At 35.4% G+C, this 24,488-nt stretch overlaps 1 long non-coding RNA gene and 1 pseudogene across 1 annotated transcript in view; one reads left to right on the plus strand and one right to left on the minus strand.

Moving 5' to 3' along the window:
- Nucleotides 1-24,488, minus strand: part of LOC144320394 (uncharacterized) — a 95,907-nt gene that overhangs the window by 51,905 nt on the left and 19,514 nt on the right. The window lies entirely within an intron of this gene.
- On the plus strand, nucleotides 13,496-14,178 carry LOC144321288 (peroxiredoxin-1 pseudogene; annotated as a pseudogene).

Genomic DNA, 24,488 nt, shown 5'->3' on the forward strand with positions numbered 1-24,488 from the left:
GCAAAATAAAACTTTAGCATTTAAAAAAGCAGAATATGACTAAGTATTTTTTAAGGTAACACTCATAATATTGTATAGATGGCAGTTAAAATATAATAAGGGGGACGTTAACTGAAAAAAAAGTCTCCAAAACAATTGTTTTTCATTTAAATTATTTATATAAAATAATGATTTAGTTTTTAAACATGATATTACATTCTTGCTGTTTTTTACTGTATGGTTAATAATGTGGCTTTATATTACATACATTATTTGGTATTTATCAGATATTACATTGAAAAATTATCTAAGATACATATTCTTAAAGTATACACTCCATTATGTAAATATAAAAATAGAGACTCTCAAACAAAACTGATTAACAGTATCCTCAAAAAAAAAAAAAAACACAGTTAATGATTTCAACTTTTAAAATCATTTTAAGGGACACCTCGGTGGCCCAGTCAGTTAAGTATTTGCCTTTGCCTCAAGTCATGATCCGGGGGTCCTGCGATGGAACCCAAATGCGTCTCCCTGCTCAGCTGGTAGCTTGATTTTTCCTCCACCTGCTGCTCCCCTTACTTGTGCTCTCTCTTTCTGTCAAATAAATAAATAAATAATCATAAATAAATAAATAAATAAATAAAATCACTTAAAGTTTTTCTAGTTTTTTATATGAATTGGTCATTTTGAATCTTTTATAAAATAAAATTCCACCCAAAGGGGAAGATAAGTATATTAGATGAAGTGTTTATACTTACTATTTTTAAAAAATAACTATTTATCAGTGACTTCTGAAAATGACAAAATATTCAGCAAATAAATTGTATCAGTGTATAATAGACAATACGAAATGAAAGTACATGTGCACAAAAAACATTTCAGTAACATAAGAATACCATTTTTAAGGAATTTGTTATTTCCCCAAAAATCAAAATAGGATTTCATAAAAAAATACAACCTTGTTGAATAACTCATTGTTTTATGATGTAGTATTTATTTTAATCACCAGATTATAAACGTAAGAACACGGTTTGTTTCTTTTTTGTTGTTTTTTTTTTTTTTACTGTTTGTCTCTGGTGCCTAGAACAATACCTGAGCAGATGTTCAAAATCAGTTTTGAATAAATAAATGAATCACATCTGGAGATGATGCACTATAATCTTTTTAATACTTAGGAATTTAAATAGTTATAAGTCAGCTCCAGTCACCAAAGTATACTGTGCTATATTTCAAATCTCAATAAAAAATAATTTGAAAAGAAAAATAATAATTTGAAAAGTTTCCCTTTTCACTTACAAAATCAACAGTTATGTAGATGAAAAAATAATTCCATTTTTCTTGCCCTCTATTCAATAGTCTTTCCATCTTCATTCTGCTTAAAATTAAGCCCATATAGAAGCAGAAACCCAAAGACCTAAATCTGATATGTTCATTCTTATTATGGATCAGACATAGCATGAGTGCCTTTGAGGAAAAGAAATTAAGTTGCAAGGTGCTGTAGTAGTGGATTATGGGAAGAGCGTAGAAGGACAAAGAGGCAGAAGATTTTTAATCATAGGCTTTAATTTAAATCAGAAATTTCTGCTGAGAATTCCTTTGATAATTGCTTCTAATTTCTCTATCATTTGTCTTCTGTGTTTTTAGCTATGTTCATTATGGGGAAGATTTTAAATTTAAAATAATTGTGCATACTGAATTCTCTATTGCCTCAATTTTCATTTCATTACATTCCTTTAATATTATAATGAACAATGTATTCTCATGCATCCAGTTATTAAGGAACATTTGACTAGTCAAATACAACTTTAGAAACCTTACATTCTATTATTTTGGTATTCTATTTTAATGCATTCTTATAGCTTTTATTGTTTTTATTACACCAGTTTTCAGATCTAATTAATTCTGCCAGCACAATAGCTTGTTAAAATGCTTTGAGACAGTAAACAGTGGAGATGTATGCTGTGTGTATATATATACACAAACGGTTTGATTATTTTAAGCAAAGTGATTGGATGTTAATTGCTTAAAATGAGTAAATTCATTCAAAACAGTTAAATCTGCTGTGTGCACAAAAAAACTGCAAGATCAAAATAAAAATATTGGGAGCTCCATATAATGCTACTCTCTCCCAATAATATTTAAAAACAAGCAGTACATTTATATTGTACCCAGAAAGATTATTAAACAGTTTCTAGTTACAAAGAATCATATCTCATTTCTAGTGTTATATAATAGATATTGGCTATCTATTATATTAGGATTTTATTTATTTATTCATGAGAGACACAGAGGGAGAGGCAGAGACACAGGCAGAGGGAGGAGCAGGCTCCCTGCGAGGAGCCCGACGTGGGACTGGATCCTTGGACCCTGGGATCACGCCCTGAGCCGAAGGCAGATGCTCAACCGCTGAGCCACCCAGGCGTCTTACCTATTATATTAGGATGTAAATTCAGCCTAAATCAAAATCGGATTATACAAAGCAGACATCAGTAACTAAAACTCCTGTTTAAAGTGACCAGATGTCTAGGTTCCTTCTCTCTTGTTTTTACCATCCATCAAGTGTTATACTTCCCCTTTACAGCATAAACTAAAAGTTGCGCACATAACTTCCACTCACATCCCAATGGAAGACCTTTATCAATGGCCACACCTCACTGCAAGGGAGGCTGCCGTGCAGTGTCTATGCTAAGCAACCATATCCCAAATAAAACTTGAGAGAATAAGCAATAATCTCTGCCATAAGAGGTGAATACAATAAAATCTCACGAATTTATAAAATCACTTTACATTTTAAAAAGTCCTGCATCAGGCTCCTTGCAGGGAGCCTGCTTCTCCCTCTCCCTATGTCTCTGCCTCTCTCTGTCTCATGAATAAATAAATAAAATCTTTTTTAAAAAAGTAAAACTTTACTGTATGCAGCTATATGATTCAGAATTTAGAGCCTCCATGTTAAGTGGTCATAACTGAATTTCAAAAAGAAAGCAATAATCAGGGAACATATGAATTTTTTTCAACATGATTTTGAATATTGCTTAATGTAATACTAATGCAGTGGAATCAGATTTTTATTAGAATGTGCCATCCAAAAAGTTTATCATTAAAACATAATGATATGTTTGTTTTCTTACATTACTTTCCTTTGTTGGACACTGATAATTACCCAGCATCCTTTCTTCCCTTCCCCTCTTTCCTAAATAATCCCAGTTTAATTCAAGTATTCACAGAGAAAGGCTCTCTCTGGGTGTGTCATATACACACACAGGACAAGAACAAAAAAACATAGCAGATACTTCACAATCATGAAGAAAAGGAACCTGTATGAAAAGCTGCTGTTGCAGGCAGCGGAGTGGAGAGGCTAAAAGAACTTGGATCCTTGACAAGACGATTGAACTCCCAAATCAATCTACCTCGATGCTATCCCTCATAAGTAATATATTTTCTTATTTTAAAACTGGTTTAAGTCATTTTTTCAATCACTTGCTCCACAAAGCATCCTAACTGAACATTATTCCTAAATAATGGTCTTCACTACTTACAAAAGCATTGAGCAATACAGTTTCTAGAATAAACATAACTCTGAAAGACAAAATTTTAACCAAAAATTGTCAAACTTTCACAGAACAATTCCATACATATTCTAAGTAAGTGTGTATGGGACTAAAATGATGCAACTTAAATTTTAGATGATCAAATGAATACATTGTAATTTTCAAGGCATTGATTTCAATAAAAATTCACTGGAATCTGTAAAATTTCTCGCCTAACATGTATTAGTATGACCTTCTGAAGTTCAACTGAGTACAGATACAGTCATTAAATCAAAGACAGATGCCTATTTGTCTAGCACTAAAAAACTAAGTGTTTTCCTGCTAAGATATGTCTACCAATGTATTTTTAAGGTGTTTTTATTATTATTATTAGGCTTATCTTTCCACAAGAAGAATTCTGGAAGCTTATCTATTTTCACAGACCAGAAGTGCTGCATTATTTAAATGGAACTTCAAATGTTCTCACTTTGCAGTAGGAATTGCCCTTAAAAGGTCTTACAATAGTTAGATTCTATTGCAAACAAGCATTTATTTCCATGATTGAAAGAAGAAACTATTATATACTATCTGACTGGGTTTCTTTCTTTCTTTTTTTTTTCTCAGCCTTCCTTCTTCTTTGTGATTACTATTCATGACTTATTTACAATTTATTACACTCTGTATCACAAGACACATCATTATAATTGTTAGTCCTATTTAAGGTTTTGAAAGGGAGTGAAAGAGATAGATGTTTGAGACTTTTGAATAAGAAGCAAAGTAATATTAACATGTTATTGAATGTCAGCTGCTTGAGTAAAACAGATGATCCAATGATTTCTAAAGGGAACACATTCTGGGCTGAGATAGTGTTAACATAACTAACTAAGGCCTCTTAAAAGAATGAAAATAAACATTGATGGGCAACTTATAACTTCACAGAGAACGTACTTCTCAGTTCACAGCAATGCACTATAAATTGGTTCCCTACCTGTTAAAAGTAAAAGATTAAAAAAAGCATTGATATATTCTAGCACACTTGCTAACAAATTATATAACTGAATTACCTCTCAGACTGAAACAAAAGAAAAAGTTGTATCACAGCTACAAAGGATAAAGAAATAGAAATTGCAGGGGTGGAGGAAGGAGAAAATTATACATTTGTTTGGACTCATAGAAAGATAATTTTTTCCTTATATACAAGTAAGCTTGTAAATAAATAAAGACATAATATATTTCACATAATTTAGTAATGCTTTCAGAAATCATCATGATAAGATGCCAATATTACATTTGGTTAAGAGCATAAAACCAGAATACTGGGGTTTAAATCTTGGGCTTACCCCTTACTGATTGTGTGCCTTTAGACAAATTAATGAACACCCCTGGTCCCCAATTTCCTCACCAGCAAATTGGAAATAATAATAGTAAATAGCTTATAGGGTTGTTACAAGGATTAAAGAGTAAATAAAGGTAATTATTTAGAGCAGTGCATGTACTCAAAAAAACATAAACTAATATTAGTAACTTTATACACATTAAAATTGTCAATTCATTCTGTATACATAAGAAATGTTAACCAAAAGCATACTTTAATGTTTTTCTATTTTAATTTTTAGTGGTCATACAAATACATAATGATATGTGATTCTATCCGATAGCCTTGTTGAGAGCAAAATGTAAACCTGCAGTCTCTTTCCTTACTTGTCTAAATATTGATTTCCTCCAGTATATATATTTTTAAGTAGTGAATATACTGGTTATACTCACAAAGTGTAAGCACCTCAAAAATCTAAAAAGCTTTATTTTAAATATATTCATCATATTTAATATATCCCAACCACTTGGCACTTCATCAAAGATAAAAATAATAATGTTTACTAGATATTTTCAACTAGTGTATTGGGTATTCTATTTTCACTTAATACATTTAATTTTTTTTTTCTTGAAAGAGAAGAGTTGGGTAGGGCAAGGGGTGGGGTAGGGCAGAGGGAGAGGGAAAGAGAGAATCTTAAGCAGGTTTTACACCAGCATGGAGCCAGACTGGGCTTCATCTTATAACCCCGAGATCACAACCTGAGCCAAAATCAAGAGTTAACTGTTTAACCAAGTGAGCCACCCAGCAGCCCCCCTAGATTGTCTTTAAATAACAGCTATTTCAATTTGACCTAAGTAAGCAAAATTCATTCATTTTAATCACATTGTTCCCAAAACATTCTGCTTCCCAAATTACAAGTATTGAGATACCACAGTGTTTCCATATAGCTTGTTACTTTGTATTTGGAAGTCAAACATTATTCATAATCATCAACTACTTATCCACATACCAGCCAGATTCAGGGCATCTCTTGGGCTGTAGGTAAGTAAGCCAAAGAACTTTAGAACTGGAAGGACCTCAGAATGTGTTGGGCAACTCTCTTTTTTCATTGGTGAAGAAACTGATGCCCATTAAATGAATCAAGAAAAGAGAGAAGCTAAAGATCACTGGTTTTGACAAGGCAGAAATTTCAGATTCCTGTTCACTACATTCCACTGCTTAATATTTGCAGAGTCCCTGTCCTCAGGTTATGGCCAATTTACTAGGAAACTTGTTTTTCTGTAGAACAGCAAATGGATTTGATCCTAAGGGTATTGTTATGGCCTTTCATAAGGTTGTACTGAGACCTACAGAGGGTCCTGTCTTCAACTCCACTAAAGATACAGTGTTATTAATAGATTAAAAAAAAAGATGATATCCATAGTCCTATCTAAAGTTTGTGATAGAATCATTATGTTATCCTGATTAAAGAAATTGCTCTCCTTTGGTCAATCTGCCCCAGCTATTATCTGAGAACATGTAATCAAAAAGTGCTGGATGACATGTTCTAACAAGAAAAGATGCAGTTGTGAGTTATTAGAAGATGATGGTTGAAAAAAAAAACAGTAAGAAAAAAACAAACTGCAATAAGATATTCTTGTATCCTGACATATTTCTTGGAACACTCACAATTTTAATCTTTTAATCAATCAGAATATTTATGTTATATATGTCCATTTTGCTTTACAGGCAGTGACAATTAGAGGATGATCTTTTCTAAAGACTAAAGATGAGGGTTGAGCATCTACCTAATGAATCTTATCTGTGTAGAGACCAAACCCTAGAATTCTGTAGGAAATTTCACTTATTTTTCAATTGCTATTTTTAAACTGAACATACTGATTAATTGCCTTAATATTCAATTCTCTTTGTTAATACAAATTCAACCACAGAAAGGCCAGTAATTAAGGAGCACTTAAAATGGGGAGAATTTCCATATCTCTTTGACTCCTATTTGACAAAATGGTTTTTTGCTATTTCTTAAGACTCATTTGTATGACCATAATTGGTGAAAGTAATAGGCACACTTACATACAAATTTGGCAGAATATGAATGTCTAAATAATTTGAATATGTACAAGGTTTTTATGACTCTCCATTCTCTTTGCCATACGAGACAGATAGTGTACTATCCCCTCCTTCCAGGACTATCTTAAACATTATGCCCTTTGGTTCAAGGAAAAATAGATAATACCTTTGTTGGTAATGATTCAGATTCTGCTTTTATGGTAATCAATATCAAATGTGAAAAAATAAAGGGAAAGTAGAGTTTAAGAGAGGATGTGGATTGCAGATTCCTCTAAATGTGAAGTAAGAGAGGTCTGGACATGATACTGTAGATAGAAAACCCAAAAGAATCCACCCCAAGATTGCTAGAACTCATACAGCAATTTGGCAATGTGGCAGGATACAAAATCAATGCCCAGTAGTCAGTGGCATTTCTATACACTAACAATGAGACTGAAGAAAGAGAAATTAAGGAGTCAATCCCATTTACAATTGCACCCAAAAGCATAAGATACCTAGGAATAAACCTAACCAAAGAGGTAAAGGATCTATACCCTAAAACCTACAGAACACTTCTGAAAGAAATTGAGGAAGACACAAAGAGATGGAAAAATATTCCATGCTCATGGATTGGCAGAATTAATATTGTGAAAATGTCAATGCTACCCAGGGCAATTTACACACTTAATGCAATCCCTATCAAAATACCATGGACTTTCTTCAGAGAGTTGGAACAAATTATCTTAAGATTTGTGTGGAATCAGAAAAGACCCCGAATAGCCAGGGGAATTTTAAAAAAGAAAACCATAGCTGGGGGCATCAAAATGCCAGATTTCAGGTTGTACTACAAAGCTGTGGTCATCAAGACAGTGTGGTACTGGCACAAAAACAGACACATAGATCAATGGAACAGAATAGAGAATCCAGAAGTGGACCCTCAACTTTATGGTCAACTAGTATTCGACAAAGCAGGAAAAACTATCCACTGGAAAAAAGACAGTCTCTTCAATAAATGGTGCTGGGAATACTGGACAGGCACATGCAGAAGAATGAAACTAGACCACTCTCTTGCACCATACACAATGATAAACTCAAAATGGATGAAAGATCTAAATGTGACACAAGATTCTATCAAACACAGGCAACACCCTTTTTGAACTTGACCACAGTAACTTCTTGCAAGATACATCCATGAAGGCAAGAGAAGCAAAAGCAAAAATGAACTATTGGGACTTCCTCAAGATAAGAAGCTTTTGCACAGCAAAAGAAACAGTCAACAAAACTAAAAGACAACCTACAGAATGGGAGAAGATATTTGCAAATGACATATCAGATAAAGGGCTAGTTTCCAAGATCTATAAAGAACTTCTTAAACTCAACAGCAAAGAAACAAACAATCCAATCATGAAATGGGCAAAGACATGAACAGAAATTTCACCAAGGAAGACATAGACATGGCCAACAAGCACATGAGAAAATGCTCCACATCACTGGCCATCAGGGAAATACAAATCAAAACCACAATGAGATACCACCTCACACCGGTGAGAATGGGGCAAATTAACAAGGCAGGAAACAACAAATGTTGGAGAGGATGTGGACAAAGGGGAACCCTCTTGCACTGTTGGTGGGAATGTGAACTGGTGCAACCACTCTGGAAAACTGTGTGGAGGTTCCTCAAAGAGTTAAAAATAGATCGATCTGCCCTACAACCCAGCAATTGCACTGCTGGGGATTTACCCCGAAGATACAGATGCAGTGAAACGCCGGGACACCTACATCCTGATGTTTATAGCAGCAATGTCCACAATAGCCAAACTGTGGAAGGAGCCTTGGTGTCCATCGAAAAGATGAATGGATAAAGAAGATGTGGTCTATGTATACAATGGAATATTACTCAGACATTAGAAACGACAAATACCCACCATTTGCTTCAACGTGGATGGAACTGGAGGGCATTATGCTGAGTGAAGTAAGTCAATCGGAGGACAAACATTATATGGTCTCATTCATTTGGGGAATATAAAAAATAGTGAAAGGGTATAAAGGGGAAAGGAGAGAAAATGAGTGGGAAATATCAGAAAGGGAGACAGAACACGAGAGACTCCGAACTCTGGGAAACAAGGGGTGGTAGAAAGGGAGGTGGGCGGGGGCTGGGGGTGACTGGGTGACGGGCACTGAGCGGGGCACTCGATGGGATGAGCACTGGGTGTTATGCTATATGTTGGCAAATTGAACTCCAATAAATAAATAAATAAATAAATAAATAAATAAATAAATAGGTCTGGAGATCCACAGCAGTGAGGAAAGTCACCCATTACCCTTGGAAAAATTCTTGAGAGGAAGACTGTGATACCTAAGAGAAGAATACTGTGTGGTCCTTCTAAAAAGTTTGTACCAAGGCACAATTCAGCCAACTGAGATGATGCTGGGTTGGCCAATATTCTTTGATCTAAGAAAAATATAGATGCAGCAATAAGCTGATAGACCCGAAATATTCATTCTTAATGGTAATCAGTATTGATGGATGATTAATGATTTGTAATCCTCCTTTGACCTCCAAACCATAGCACAATTCTCATTGAAGCTTAAGAAGGAAAAACTTTATTTTACCCTTCACCCAGTGACCAGGCTGTGCTTGACAGAATATCACATGAGGGCAGCCAAGCTTAAAAGGCAGATAAGTGACACCCAGGGAAGAGACTGGTGGAGTAGTTCTGAGAACAGATAATACGCACACCAGACCAAATGGTACTCTATTCACTCATAATAAGAAAGTAGAGAAAGTGTGCACAAGATCCAATCCATTGGAGTGTACCACTCCTAGGACAACAAATTCATTCCACAGCTATCACAGGCAGTGTGGATGCATGAATCCCAGTTTTTGCTGAATTACAAGGACGTTACCCTCTCCCCTATTGCATCTGAAATACAGAAAGTTTTTGGTGTGCCTATGGGCCATTGAAACATGTATTTTTTTTAAGATCTTATTTATTTGGAGACAGAAAGAGAGAGTGTGTGTGAGGCAGGGGGATGGGAGGGCAGAGAGAGAGGGAGAAGCAGACTCCTCTGCTAAGCAGGGAGCCCTATATGAGATCATGACCTGAGCCCAAGCAGATGCTTAACCAACTGAGCCACCCAGGCACTCCTGAAATCTCTTTATTATTTTTTAAAGATTTTATTTATTCATGTGAGACACACGGAGAAAGAGACAGAGACATAGGCAGGGAGGCCGATGTGGAAGTTCCCTCCTTTGTGGAACTCAATCCCAGGACTCCAGGATCACACCCTAGGCCATAGGCAGGCACTCAACAGCTGAGCCAGCCATCCAGGTGTCCCTGAAACATCTCTTTAAATAGAACAAAGGAGTACATATTGAGTCTGACACAAGGAAAGATATTCTCATCCAAGGCAGTAAGCCCAGAAAGACAGTGAGGGTCCCTATCTCTTGGTAAAGGAAGTAATCCAGGCCTGAGGATCATTCTTAGGCAGCCAAGATGAGATTGAAAGACTGAGGCAGGAGACTGCCTTTCCTAACAGGTTTCAAGAAGTATATCTGGATCACGACATAACCAATTTTTTAAAAGATTTTATTTATTTATTTGAGAGAGAGAGCACAAGTAGGCAGAATGGCAGGCAGAGGAAGAGAGAGGCAGGCTCCCCTCTGAGCAAGGAGGCTAAAGCAGGGCTCCATCCCAGGACCCCAGGATCATGACCTGAGTCAAAGGCAGATGCTTAACCAACTGACCCACCCAGGCATCCCAATTTAACTGCTTTTTAAATAAATAAATGTGATGTGTCCTGCAGAAATTAAAACCTTCTGAACACACATTCAGAGGCAGCTAACAACACCAACAAAATAATTCTCTCCTCCATCTTCTATGTTTGCTCTTACTCCTTTTTCTCTATAACCACTATTTCCCCAGTTAGAATTTAAAAAGCCATCCTAGTCTCCTAGTCTTTGCTAACCTCCCCTCTAGTTTTTGCTCATGTACACGGCCAACCTTTAGTAAAATCTGATGACCATCTACCTGAATCTTCCATCATCCTTAACATCTTCACTACTCTCATTACTTCTACTTCTCACTACATCTAGTCACTTCCTTTCACTAAACTAAATTCTCACTACTTCCTGACATCTTACAGTCTGCTTCAATGGGTGATAGCGAAGACCAGTAACTTAAAAACTATAGGTTTTCACCACTCTCTGAGAGTAGAGTGCTCCTATGTAAGCTTTTATAAGCTAAAACGGCATAAAATGAAGAAGTAATCACCATTGCGTAAAAAGTGAAAAGTCTCTTCACATTTCTTTTGAGATAGTGAAAGCAGGTATTAATGCAGAAGGGAACTTTAGGAAAGCACGAGAAACCTATATTTGCATTTGTGCAAGAAAGCTATCGATTATATATGGCCACATATTCTAATAATGTTTTACTCAATATCAGTAACTCTTTGGACTATCTCTTTTTCTTATTCTTTCTTCTTTTTTCATCTCATTCTAACGTACTAGCTTCCCAAATGTACCCCCACACACACCCAGAGCTGTGTACCCACACAAACATGCATGCACATGAACATACATACACATAAACACACAGAGCCATTTCATCCACTTTGACTTAGTGACTTACAATGATGATTTTTATGGAGAAAAAATTTAAGACCAATTATAAATAACAATAATGTCTTTAAATACACTATATAGATTCATAATTTCACATAATTATATAGCCAGCCAGCACATATTGCTTGGTTGACTAAATTCAGAAAATAAATGGTTAAACTGCTGGTAGCTTAAAAATAGTTGTTTGCTATTTTATTGTAGGCTATAATAATTATTTGGAGAGACCACTCGTGCTGGTGGCAGTTACTGGTTATCAATAATTAATCCCCTTTGGGCTCTAAGGGATTAACCACTTCTTAACTTCCTCTTAATCATTTATCTTGAACTCTTTTGCTCTACATTTCCTTGACATACGTACATACATGAGTCCTCTTTCTATCACAGAGCAATATTAATTATACAAGCATAGAAAATCTTCTCATTAAAGTCCTGAAGCTCATTAGGGAAGTTTAAGTTATTCTAACACTTCCCTGATATTGTTGTATCCATGAAGTGAAGAGTGCTGACTTTCCTGCCAGTTAATTGTCTTATATGAGTTGACCTAAAGACCAAAAGTGCATATTCTATGCTGAGTAGAAGATGGAGTTGTAGCTGTTTTTACTAAAGCAACTAATTAATGTCTCTGCCAAAACACTATTCTTCCTTTAGTGCTATTACAGTAGCACATGCTTGTAAGCTCGTTACAGACATGCTTCATTTTGTACAACGGATGCATTTCTGAAAAGTCAAAGATATTTGGAACCCATATGAGGTGCACAGAAGATTTGAGGCTAAAGGAAACCTATGCAAAATAATTTGTTAAAGGAAGCACTCTGAGGTATACAGCTATCATCTAATGGATAAATTTTCTTATAAAGTCATTGTGGGAACACAAAAATAATATTCTATTAAGCTGAAAGAGCATTGGCAAGACAAAGACTGCAATGCAAAAAAAGGAAAGGAAAAAGGCATAGAGTCAAAAATACGACAGGCAGATTTGGCAATGTCTGAATGTGGTCAGTGAAAGGAGAAAGTCTCACCTTCAGAAAGCAAGCCCACCTAAGACTGATTGTCAAGGAATTTCAGAAATCATCTAAAGCAATAGTGAACAATTAGGGAAGCTGTTGAAGAAAGAGAAAAAAGACTCTTATGTAGTCTACCCAAGTGGAAAGTATACACATAAAAGATTTCCTCTCTCAATGAGTCAATGCAATAGAAAAGGCATTCATGAAATTAACTAAAGTGAGTATCAATTTTAAAGTTCCAAGTCTTTCAAACTAAAGAGTAAATAGCTTGACAAATGTGAACTTTTTTTTTTTTTAAGTTGCAGGGCAACCATGGGATTAAACAAGCTAAACAAGTATAATTTTCCCACAAGCCTTTACTTACTAAGTATATTAGCATATATGGTAAATCTTCAACAGAAAGAGTGTTTCCCAAATTTAACCCATAGAAATTTTTGTTACAATTATTACCAGGATTAAAGATTAGAGTACCATAAATTATCATAAAGTTGTACTGAAATACAAATAAAGATTATATTAAAAATGACATTAGGAGATGAAATAATTAAGTCTAAGTAGTTGATTAAATTTCATTTAACATATCAAGACTTGGGCAGCCCGGGTGGCTCAGCGGTTTAGTGCCGCCTTCAGCCCAGGGTGTGATCCTGGAGACCCTGGATCGAGTCCCACATTGGGTCCCCTTCATGGAGCCTGCTTCTCCCTTTGCCTGTGTCTCTGCCTCTGTGTGTGTGTGTGTGTGTGTGTGTCTAATGAATAAATAAAATTTAAAAATAAAATAAAATATCAAGACTTTAGTATTCATGTGGGACTGGACACATAGCTAGTGTAGAAAAATGTCTATGTTTGACATGACTACAAAGAGAAGAAATGCATGTGTGCCAACCAGAAAAAAAAAATGGGTTTGCCACTGCTAACAGTAGCAATGCGTTAAGAAATGTATAGTGTCTTCCTCCTGACTAGTCTTTGGAGTGTTCTGTCTCAGAGCTGCCAAGTCAAGATGTCTTCAGGAAATGTCAAAATTGGGCACTCTACCCCCAACTTCAAAGCCATGGTTGTTATGTCAGATGGCCAGTTCAATGATATCAGCCAATCTGACTACAAAGGAAAATCGATTGTGTTCTTCTTTTACCCTCTTCACTTCACCTTTGTGTGGCCTGCAGAGATCATTGCTTCCAGTGACAGAGCAGAAGAATTTAAGAAACTTAACTGCCAAAAAAACAAAAACAAAAAACAAACAAAAAAGAAACTCAACTGCCAAGTGATTGGTGTGGATTCTCATTTTTATTGCTTGGCATCGATCAACATACCCAGGTAACAAGGAAGACTGGGATCCACGAACATTCCTAATACCCATGAACATGGTATTAGATCTCAAGTGTACCAGCATTCAGGACTATGGAGTCTTAAGGCTGTTGAAGGTATTTTGTTCAGGGGCACCTTTATCATTTGGTGATAAAGGTACCCTTCAGCAGATAACTGTGAGTGACCTCCCAGTGGGCTGGTCCCTGGATGAGATTCTGAGACTTCCAGTTAACTGACAAGCATGGGGAAGTGTACTTAGCTGGCTAGAAGCCTGACAGTGATACCATCAAGCCTGATGTCCAGAAGAGCAGAGAATATTTGTCTAAGCAGAAGCGAGCACTGGGCCATTTTAGGGCAGGCTGCAGAGGGCAGCCATGAAGACAGAACCTCCTTTGCACTATTGCCATGCTTAAAACACAAGACTTCAGACTCTGTACAGATGTTGTACAGGACAGGACAGGCCTTTCCTCCAGGGGTTGAGGAGGCCAGTTTCTTCCTCTAGGGAGAATGGCCTGAGCTATGGCTATGGGGCAGGTCAACTGCTGTATACAGTAGTCGGGCATCATTTTTAATCTTTTGTTGCTTCTATTAAACTTGAACTGAGGGAAAAAAAGCAATATGTGGAGAAATGAATTCTATATGGCTGATTGACATCCTGCAGATTAAAATTCAGCTGAATGTATGTAGTCACAAGCCTCTATAGGTTTGAGCATGAAAAATAAACAAAAGGTAGAGAAGATCTAACTCCCAAGGGTTGCCAAACTGTTGTAGTTTCCTTAGCACATCCCAAGTATCACACAACTTGTAAAGTGTTCTTTACTATTTATACACATTGTTGCTTCATACAACATAGAAATTCCTGTATCATAGTATGTAAGCTGGGTTATAAAAGCCTCAAACTTTTCAATTACCACCTATAGACAGGATCCTATTAAGATTGTATTTATTTATTTATTTATTTGAGAGAGAGTGCACAAGCAGGGTGAGCGGCAGAGGGAGATGACATGATCCTTTTTTACAAACATATAACCAATATGATTTGTGGTCTCAGGCCAGATTTTTTTTACTTAAAACTCGGATTTTGACTGAAACATCTGGGTGGGTAGTGAACAAGAGAAATCTGTGGGGTAAGGGTGAGGAGTTGAAGAGTTGGGTTTTACCACACTGGTACATGTAGGTGAAGATTTTTAGTAAGCAAATGAACATCCACATCTGAAGTTCAAAACTAAGTTGACTAAAGATTTGGAATTCACTAACAACTGATAGAAAATGAAGCCAGTGAAGTTGTGAAGATCATTCAGATGGGCTGTTTAGTATATAATAATATGAGAAAAAGTCTAAGGAGAGAAAAGCTCATTATTTAATGCTTAACCAGAGAAAAGCAAGAACTCCTTTCAGAATGACAATTGAACAAAGCCTGTTTTATATGAAAGTACATCATATTATTGCCTTTCATTTAGTTTATTTTCTCAGGCCTTGCAAATCACACATACACACAAACACACACACACACACATGCAGAGTTCATAATTGTGGTTGTGGTACAAGAATGCTATAATAGCAAAAATGTTTACCCAATATTTACTGTGTGCCAGGCAATGTGCTAAGTGTTTTATATAAAGTAAATCATTTAATCTTCATAATAGCCTATTCTAGTCACTTGTTGCCATTAGTGAACTAAACTAAAGGTTGATGTTTTAAAACAACAGCCATTTATTATATTTCATGTTGATTAAATCAGTTAAAAACTCAGACAGGGTTAGGATTGATGATACTTATACTCCACATGGAGGCAGCTGAGGTCATTATATGGTATTCAGTTGGTAGATGGGCTGTTCTGAAAGGTCCTAGAGGCTTAACACACATGTGATATACCTTGACTGGAATGGCTGGAAAGCTGAGTTCAGCTGGTACTGGTATCCAGAAGACTTACACATGATGTCTCCAGTGTGGCTGTTAAGAGTAGTCAAATTTCTTATATGATTGTTAAGGACTCTGAGAGACAGTTTTCCAAGGCAAGAATTCAAAAAGGGATGAGTAAAAGTTGCATAGCTTCAGATCTAGCCTTATAAATCCCAGAATCTCACTTCCATTGCAGTCTATTCATTAAGAGCTTCACAAAGGACAACTCAGACTCAAAAAGATGAAAATTGGACTTTACCTTTCAAAGGAAAGAGTAGCAAAGTATTTATAGCCATCTTTAGTCTATCACAAAGCCCTGTATGATAAATATGATTATTAATACATATTGTGAAGCAATTGTTGTAGAATAGCTATGGCCATTCAGAGGTGGAAAATAGTCTGATTTGCATTAATACTTTATATAGAATATTCTCTCTGCCATGACTACCCTTCTAACCGACTATGCAGCTGCATGACCACCTTTCAAAGTTCAACCTCAAATATTACATCCTCCTGAAGCCCGTCTTCAATCTCCAAACTCTGTGTAAACTCTCAGCCCTTTGTGTCTCTATTTTATATTGTTTACATTTATCTCAGGATACTCACCTTACCCCACTTAATATTATAGTTATATTCAGACTTGTCTAATCTCTCCTCTGTTAACCAGACATTTGTTTTACTCATCTTTGGCTCTTCTTTAGCACATAGCATTTAAAAAATGAATTGATAATTACTCATGAATTAATGTTGGATGTGAATCTATTAAGGAAGTATCAGATATCCATTTAATATTTACTTATTGTTTATTATACACCAGAAACTAGGTATAGAAAGGTTAATAAAACATGGCCCACCACTTTACAAGAGTTGACAACATAGTTGTCTGTAAGATCTAAACCCAGGGTAGGGGATCCCTGGGTGGCTCAGCGGTTTGGCGCCTGCCTTTGGCCCAGGGCGCGATCCTGGAGTCCCAGGATCGAGTCCTGCGTCGGGCTCCCTGCGTGGAGCCTGCTTCTCCTTACTCCTGTGTCTCTGCCTCTTTCTCTCTCTATATCTATCATAAATAAATAAATCTTTGAAAAATAAAAATAAAAAATAAACCTAGGGCAGCCCGGGCTGGCTCAGCAGTTTAGCACCGCCTTTGGCCCAGGACGTGATCCTGGAGACCCCGCGTCGGGCTCCCACATCTTTAAAGGAAAAAAAAAAATTCTAAACCTAAAACTTAGAGCTCAAGAATTCACACCAGTACAGTTATGGGCAGCCATGACCATGTCTTGAATCCAATTTAAAGTGACAGATTTACCTAGCACAAACTTTAAACTTTTATTTATTTACTTTACAATTTACAAAGGCCTAAACATTCAGAAAATCTCAAAACAAGCAGGACCTATTTTTTGTTAGGACCTATTTTTTGTTCAGTTAGGGGAAAAGGTCTTCTTCCTTCATCACCAAGCCATCTTATCTGCAATTTATTTAAAATTCAGGGCTGAAAATAAATGTTAACATTTGACTGACAACTTCAAAATATCAATGATAGATCAATACCCTTATTAACAAAAGCATGTTAATTAAATCATATTTCACCAAGCCTTTGGATGTATCACCAATATATTTTATTATTAAGGTGCTATATAAATTTAAAAATCTCTTCATCAAAATTTTTAGCATGATTAATGAAAATTAAATCTTGGTATTGTCAATTCACTATGGTTTGTCCATGAAGTTGTTTCTTTTTCTTTTTTCATTAAATCACCAATAATAATTTTCTAACTTAAAAATGAAGACTAAAAATTCAGGCAATGTTGCATGTCTTCTGCACATAAATTCTTTTAGTGGGCATGATCAGTTCTAATTTATCCTGTATAAATCAGTTTGAACTCAAAGTGACCCTCTGTGAAGAACAATTCCACAAATTAATCTCATCTTTCAAGCAAAAAACCCTTTTGTGTCCATTTCCCTAATCAGTGGACCTGTTCACAGCTACTTCAAGCATTCTGCTTGCTCATATCAAAGTGAAACCTCAAGAAACTCAAGAACAAATTCAGCCAATATAAAATTATTATAAAGTTTAAAGCATTAATCTTGCAGAGAAAGCTGAATTTTAGCAAGGCAAACCCTTCAGCCAAAACAAATAATTTCTAATTGACAATTTAAGCAAATGTTAGTAAATAATGGTAATGAGGGGTTTCTTGGGTCTGTTGGAGACTTGCTACATGCAAAAAGTCATGTTACATCAAAACATAAATTTGGTCATAATATAAAATTAGAGGATAATAACTACCCTACACAGATGGACACCATTCTCTTTTCTTTCTAACAATAATGTATCTAATATTCTATCTCAGTAGAAGAATGAATTTTTAACCATAAAGAAAGCCTTATCTTTTATTTCTCTGACAAATCTCCCATTAAAAGTTACCTGTACTCTAGATAATTTTAAAAGAGCACATATTAGGGACACTTGGGTGGCTCGGTGGTTGAACGTCTGCCTTCAGTTCAGAGCATGATCCTGGAGTCCCAGGATCGAGTCTCACATCGGGCTCCCTGCATGGAGCCTGCTTCTCCCGCTGCCTGTGTCTCTGCCTCTCTCAGTCTTTCATGAATAAATAAATAAAATCTTTAAAAAAAGATTAAGCTCTTAAAAAAATAAAATAAAAAAATAAAAAAGAGCACATATTAGAAGGTATCTATTAAGCAACACTTAAATTGAGCACTGATTCAGGAAGAAAGATTAAAATGTGTTTTGATCTACCATGAACTTATTTTTCATTGCAGAGTTAGTAGTAGAAGTTGGCTTTTCCCCCTCTAAATAAAAAGTACTAGAAACAGATTCATGAGACAGAGGTAAATCACAATTTTTAATATTGCTCTCTAGTCTTCTGAGATCAAACAAGTTTTTAAAAAGAGTAGAAAGGATCTTATTCAAAGAAAGATCATAATTTCTCACCATTATAGTCAAGATATAACAATGCACACAGTATGTAGAAAAATAACGGTGGTATTATTTCTCCAGTTTAAGGGTCCAGACAGAAACTATATCAATTCTTACACTTTTCAGGAAAAAAAAAAACAAACCTGCATATAACCAAGAAACCTTATCACGATCAACAGAAATAGCACACACCATAAGGCAAAGGCCACTAGTTTTCTATTAAAATCTATTTTCCCTTTATGCCTAGACATATAACTTAACAGAATTTTCCAGTCTCCTTAATAAATTTCTATGACTGTTTTCTCCATAGAATACACTGTGATATATGCCTCTTATGGACCTACATCTTGGGACCATGTCTATGCATCCACCATGTTGTCCTTCTCCTTCTCATCAGCTGAGATTTATAAAGATCCTTCCTCTACCATACAGGGAAAGACAGCTCTTGGGGGTGATAGAGCAAACAATAGAAAGAATCTGGATCTCTGAATAACCTCATAGAACAGAACCATTCCATTTGAACTATTATGCAAAGGAGAAATCAACTTCTATCTTATTTAACATACTGAATCATTATTCTCTTTGTTATAGCATCCTACTCCCCTAACTTATAGAGACCAGTATTTCCTATTCATGAAAGCTATCCAAGAAACTCCACCAGAAGTACTTTTCTTCATTATTTTTTTACGTAATTTCTGTGCCTAACATGGGGCTCAAACTCATGACCCCAAAATCAAGAGTCATATGTCTGACTGACTGAGCAAGTCAGGTGCCCAATTATTCTTGATCAGTATAAGCTTGACTCTAATTGAGAGTGGCAAGGCATTCATATATATAAGTACAAGTTAAAAGCCAACCCCACCAATATAATCCAAATATAGTAATAATAATACCTAAATTTAGCTGTATATAATCAAGTTTCATGATTTGACTTTATGTAAAACTTGAAACTTCTGCATTACTTTAGGGCACAGTCTGGTGACCAATAAAGAGGAATTATAAAGTGACATTTGATTTTTTTTTTAGAAATCATTTAAATAATTTTCAACAAGCAGATATTAATAACCGGCTTAGGTATCTGTATTATTTTAGGGTGTGTTTGATATATACATAAATTATTCCCAACCTAATTTAATACTTCAGGAATTCCTGAAAAGATCACTTCATAACTTCCCAAAGTATGCCTTGCTTACTCAAAAATGTCTAGATTTCCTTTAGTAGAGTAAAATATCTAATAAAGGGAAGATCAAATTTGAGACAATCTTCTAAGGAGAAGGAAAAACAAATTGAATTTATATCCAGTTATAAATGATTGATTTCAGATGCTTTTCTAAAAATAGTTTTTACAATTGGAGAAGGACAATCATCATATGGCTTCACTCACAGGTGGAATATAAGAAATAGTGAAAGGGATTATAAGAAAAAGGAGGAAAACTGAGTGGGGAAAAATTAGAGAGGAAGGCAAACCATGAGAGACTCCTAACTCTGGGAAACAAAGGGTTGCCGAAGGGGAGGTGGATGAGGGGATGGGTAACTGGGTGACGGGCACTAGGAGGGCACTTGATGGGATGAGCACTAGGTGTTATACGTTGGCAAATCGAATTTAAGTAAAAAATAATAAAAATAAAATAAAAATAGTTTTTACGGATTTTTACTCGTTTTTACTAGTTTTACCCAGCATCTGGCTGGCTCAGTCAGTGGAGTGAGCAACTCCTAATTTTAGAGTTGTAAGTTCGAGCCCCATGTTGGGTGTAAAGCTCACTTAAAAAAAAATCTTTTAAAATGTAAAAATAGGGACACTCGGGTGGCTATCAGTTGAGCATCTGCCTTTGGCTCAGGCCTTGATCCTGAGATCCTGGGATAGAGTCCCGCATCGGCTCCTCGCAGGGAGCCTGCTTCTCCCTCTGCCTATGTCTCTGCCTCTCTGTCCCTGTGTCTCTCATGAATAAATAAACAAAATCATTAATATATATATATATATATATATATATATGAATAAAAATAGTTCTTACCAAAAGATAGGGCACACGAAAAGTAGAAAGGAGAGAGGTATTTCTTAGCATGAAAAGATATAATTCATCTACTTTCAATTCTGTCTAGAATGGATTGATTGACTCTACTACAAATTCTTACCATTTATCAGGAATTCAATAATTATTTGTTTTCTGTTTTCACTCTTTCATTATTATATAAAATGTAAAGTTCCTCAGGTACTTCCTTTGCCTAAGGCATTATATAATTACTATGACTGTACTAAGTTTGCCAACTTTTCATTATAAGAACAGCTAACATCTGAAGAATGTTTACAATTTTATGCTACAATCTTTAAAAAGTTGTCTAGATACAGAAACTGAAATTCAGATAGGTTAAGAAGCGTCCAGATACTACACAGCTAATAATTTGAAAAGCTGCCATTTTCACTTAGGGAAATGACCTCTAAAGCCCATACCTTTAATCACTCTGTTGTACTGCTTCTCAATTTTGTTTTCATAATATCTGCCTGGACATTAAATTGCATAGCCCTATTTTCATATTTACTGTCTAACAGTTATTGAAAACACCTACTCTGACTCTGTTTATAAATTGTATATTGTACACAGCCTTCTTTTCATAATTTTCATTTCATTATATTATTGGCCTTAATATATTTTACAAATATTGCCTCAGTTGATCTATGTCAACTTTCTTATGATAAGTATAAGGAAAAGGAGATGTAAAAATGATTAAACAATAGAGCAGAAGAGAGTTTTTAAAAAGTTGACTCTTGGGGTGCCTGGGTGACTCAGTCAGTTAAACTTTGATTCTTGATGCTTGATTTTGTCTCATGTCATGATCCCCAGGTTATGCAGGGACCCTGCTCCCTCTGCCTCTCCCCTTGCTCTCTCTCTCTAATAAATAAACAAATCTTCTTTAAAAATGCTGACTCTTGCTTCTAGATTGTACACGACTCTTAACCATTTAGAACATATTAACTACTGAGCATTTAAATCTCTTAATTGCTCTACCGAAGCCCATTATCTTCCAAAATTAATTATTTGAATTATACTTTTTCACAGTGATCTCTCAATCTCCTGAATTCAAGTCAGTAGTTTTTCTGCTATGAAATCTTTCTTCTCTTGTAATTTTGCAGAACAGTACATCATTCCAGGAAAATTTTGTCTTAATGAACAGTGGCATCTCCCATTGGATAGCAAATTATTTTTTTAAGATTTTATTTATTCATAGAGACAGAGAGAAAGAGAGAGGCAGAGAGAGAAGCGGGCTTTATGTAGAGAGCCTGACATGGGACTCGATCCAGGGTCTCCAGGATCACGCCCTGGGCTGCAGGCGGCGCTAAACCGCTGTGCCACTGGGGCTGCCCTGGATAGCAAATTAAACAGAAGTAGAAATAGACTAGATTTTAATTATAAGCTATGAAACATCTTATTTTATTTTAGCATATCAAAGATTATCACTCTTATTTTCTTGCTTCCACTGTTTTTTTAGAGAAAATAGTTGATAATCTTGTCTTTATTAGCTCCTTGAAAAGTAATTCATCTTTTTTTTCTAGATGCCTTTAAGGTTTTCTTTTTATCTGTAGTTTTCAGAAGTTTTATCATGATTTGCCAAGGTAATTTTTGTTTTGTTTTGTTTTACTTTGTATTGCATTTATCCTATTTGGATTCTTAGCACTTCTTGCCTTGATATTTTTAGTTAATGTTAGAAATTTCTTCTATACTATCTTTTTATTATTTCTTCTTCATCTTCACTTTGATCTTTCTCCTTTAGTTCAGATTCTTATTATCAATATGAGCTCTTTCAAAAGTCTTCTAACTTTCCTCCCTGCCTCTAATCTGTAAATATATCTTCCCTCACTACTACTACTTTCACAATCAAAACACGCAGTGCCTGTAAGATAAAGTCTAAAGTTCTCAGTAAATGTATCTATAAGGCCCTCATGATATGATGCTTAACATTAATGCAGAAATAACAGACCAATTCCTCACAATTGAAAGATATGAGCGCTTAAAGTACAAAGTAGAGGGCTGAATTACCGTAATTAAGATCTCCACCTAGAGAAGATCATAAAAGCTTTGAAGATTAAAAACAGGTTATCTAAAAAAGAGTGAGAATGGGTGGATTTAGATTTATCACCAATACTGAATGCTAAGAAAATAGATCAATGTCTTCTACTTTACGGAAAAAAGATTTTAACTCTAGAATGATGTACCCAGTCCAATCTTTCCACCTCTCTCTCTCTCTCTCTCTTTCTCTCTTTCACAGGCACACACACAGAGCAGAATAAAAACTTTTGCTTATATTATATGTACTTACTACCTATCTTTTCTTAGTTTATGATGCTGACTAGAAAAATAAGGGACGAGAGAGAGAGAAAGAGAGAGAGAGAGAGAGAGAGAGAGGAAAAGGAGCAATGTGATTCAGAAACTAGGTATTCTACCCAGGAAAGGACTAGAGGAAATGACTGGAGAAAGGTACCTCAGTCCCAGAAAGCAACTGATTCAGAAGAGAGTGGGATGATCTATGCTGCTAGGAGGAAGGAATTTGGGAAAAGATCTCTGTTTGAGAACATATGGGGAGAATATGTGAAAATGCCTATTACCTTTTTTAAAACAAGAAGTATCAATTGCTAATCCAAAGCATGGGAAAGAGTGGAGATAGAGTTTTGTTAAGTCATGATTCACATGTGGAGTAAATACATCTTTGGTATGTTTTTAAGTAATTGATAGTTAAAAGAGAATCCATTTCATCATAGCACAGTATATGACCCAGCATAGTCACAGAAATGTAAACTTTCAGAGTCAATTAATGCTGAAAGAGTGCAAAACTTGGTTGCATGTCTCATATCAAACTACAAATGATAAAAATCATAATATATAAACAATAGGTTAGTTGATAAATAGTGAAGAGAGATAAACGTAAAAACATGGAGGAAACAGTAGAGGCAATACTATCACCTCTTAACAATGTATCAGGTCATTATTTATTACCACAAAAGTAACCTGTAGAAGTTATCAAATAAGTAACTCTAAAAGACACCAAAGAGGTCTAATCATATAATTTAGTAATATGTAAGAACCACCAAAAGAAATGAAAGCAAAAATATTTAAAAGAACTTACCCTTAGGGAGCCAATTAGCTGTTGAATAGAATGATTCTGCTTTCTTTGATTACAAAATCTTCTAAGTCATTTTTATTATTGTTACATGTCCATGTATTCCATTTATAATTATTTTCTAAATTTTTAAGAGGTATATTAGGTGGCATTAGGCTTTCCAGAAAGTCTTCCCTAAATATGAAAATCAAAGTGATTTTCCTGTAGTGTTTCCATAGTACCCGATGCATACCTCCAATGTGGCACTAATTTTACTGTACACATATGACTATATGTTCATCTTCTCCACTAGAATCTGAGTTCTTTTGGAAAAGGAACTAAATTTTATTCATTACTTTACCCTCACTATCTGGTACATTGTCTGGCGCATAGTAGGTAATGATTATACGTTTGCTTAATGAATATATAGACAACCATATTGGGTAATCTATCTTTTTAAGTAAGCTCTGCACTCAACATGGAGCTTGAACTCACAACCCCAAGTTCAAGAGTCACATGTTCTACAGACTGAGCCAGCCAGGTGCCCCCCATATTGAGTAATCTATGTTAAATTCAATATTTCAATCCATGCATGGCATTTAATATAGATATTCAAGAGATATTTAATCCCTTCCTTACCTCACTGCATATTTTAACTTTGTAATGACAGCAAATGGAATAGAGATAATGTAAAGCCACATGTTTCCAAACCATACGTATTTAACAGACACTGCAAGAAAACTTGAATTATAATGTAATATTC

Source organism: Canis aureus, chromosome 9 (assembly GCF_053574225.1).
Source record: "Canis aureus isolate CA01 chromosome 9, VMU_Caureus_v.1.0, whole genome shotgun sequence".
Classification (NCBI taxonomy): Eukaryota; Metazoa; Chordata; class Mammalia; order Carnivora; family Canidae; genus Canis; species Canis aureus.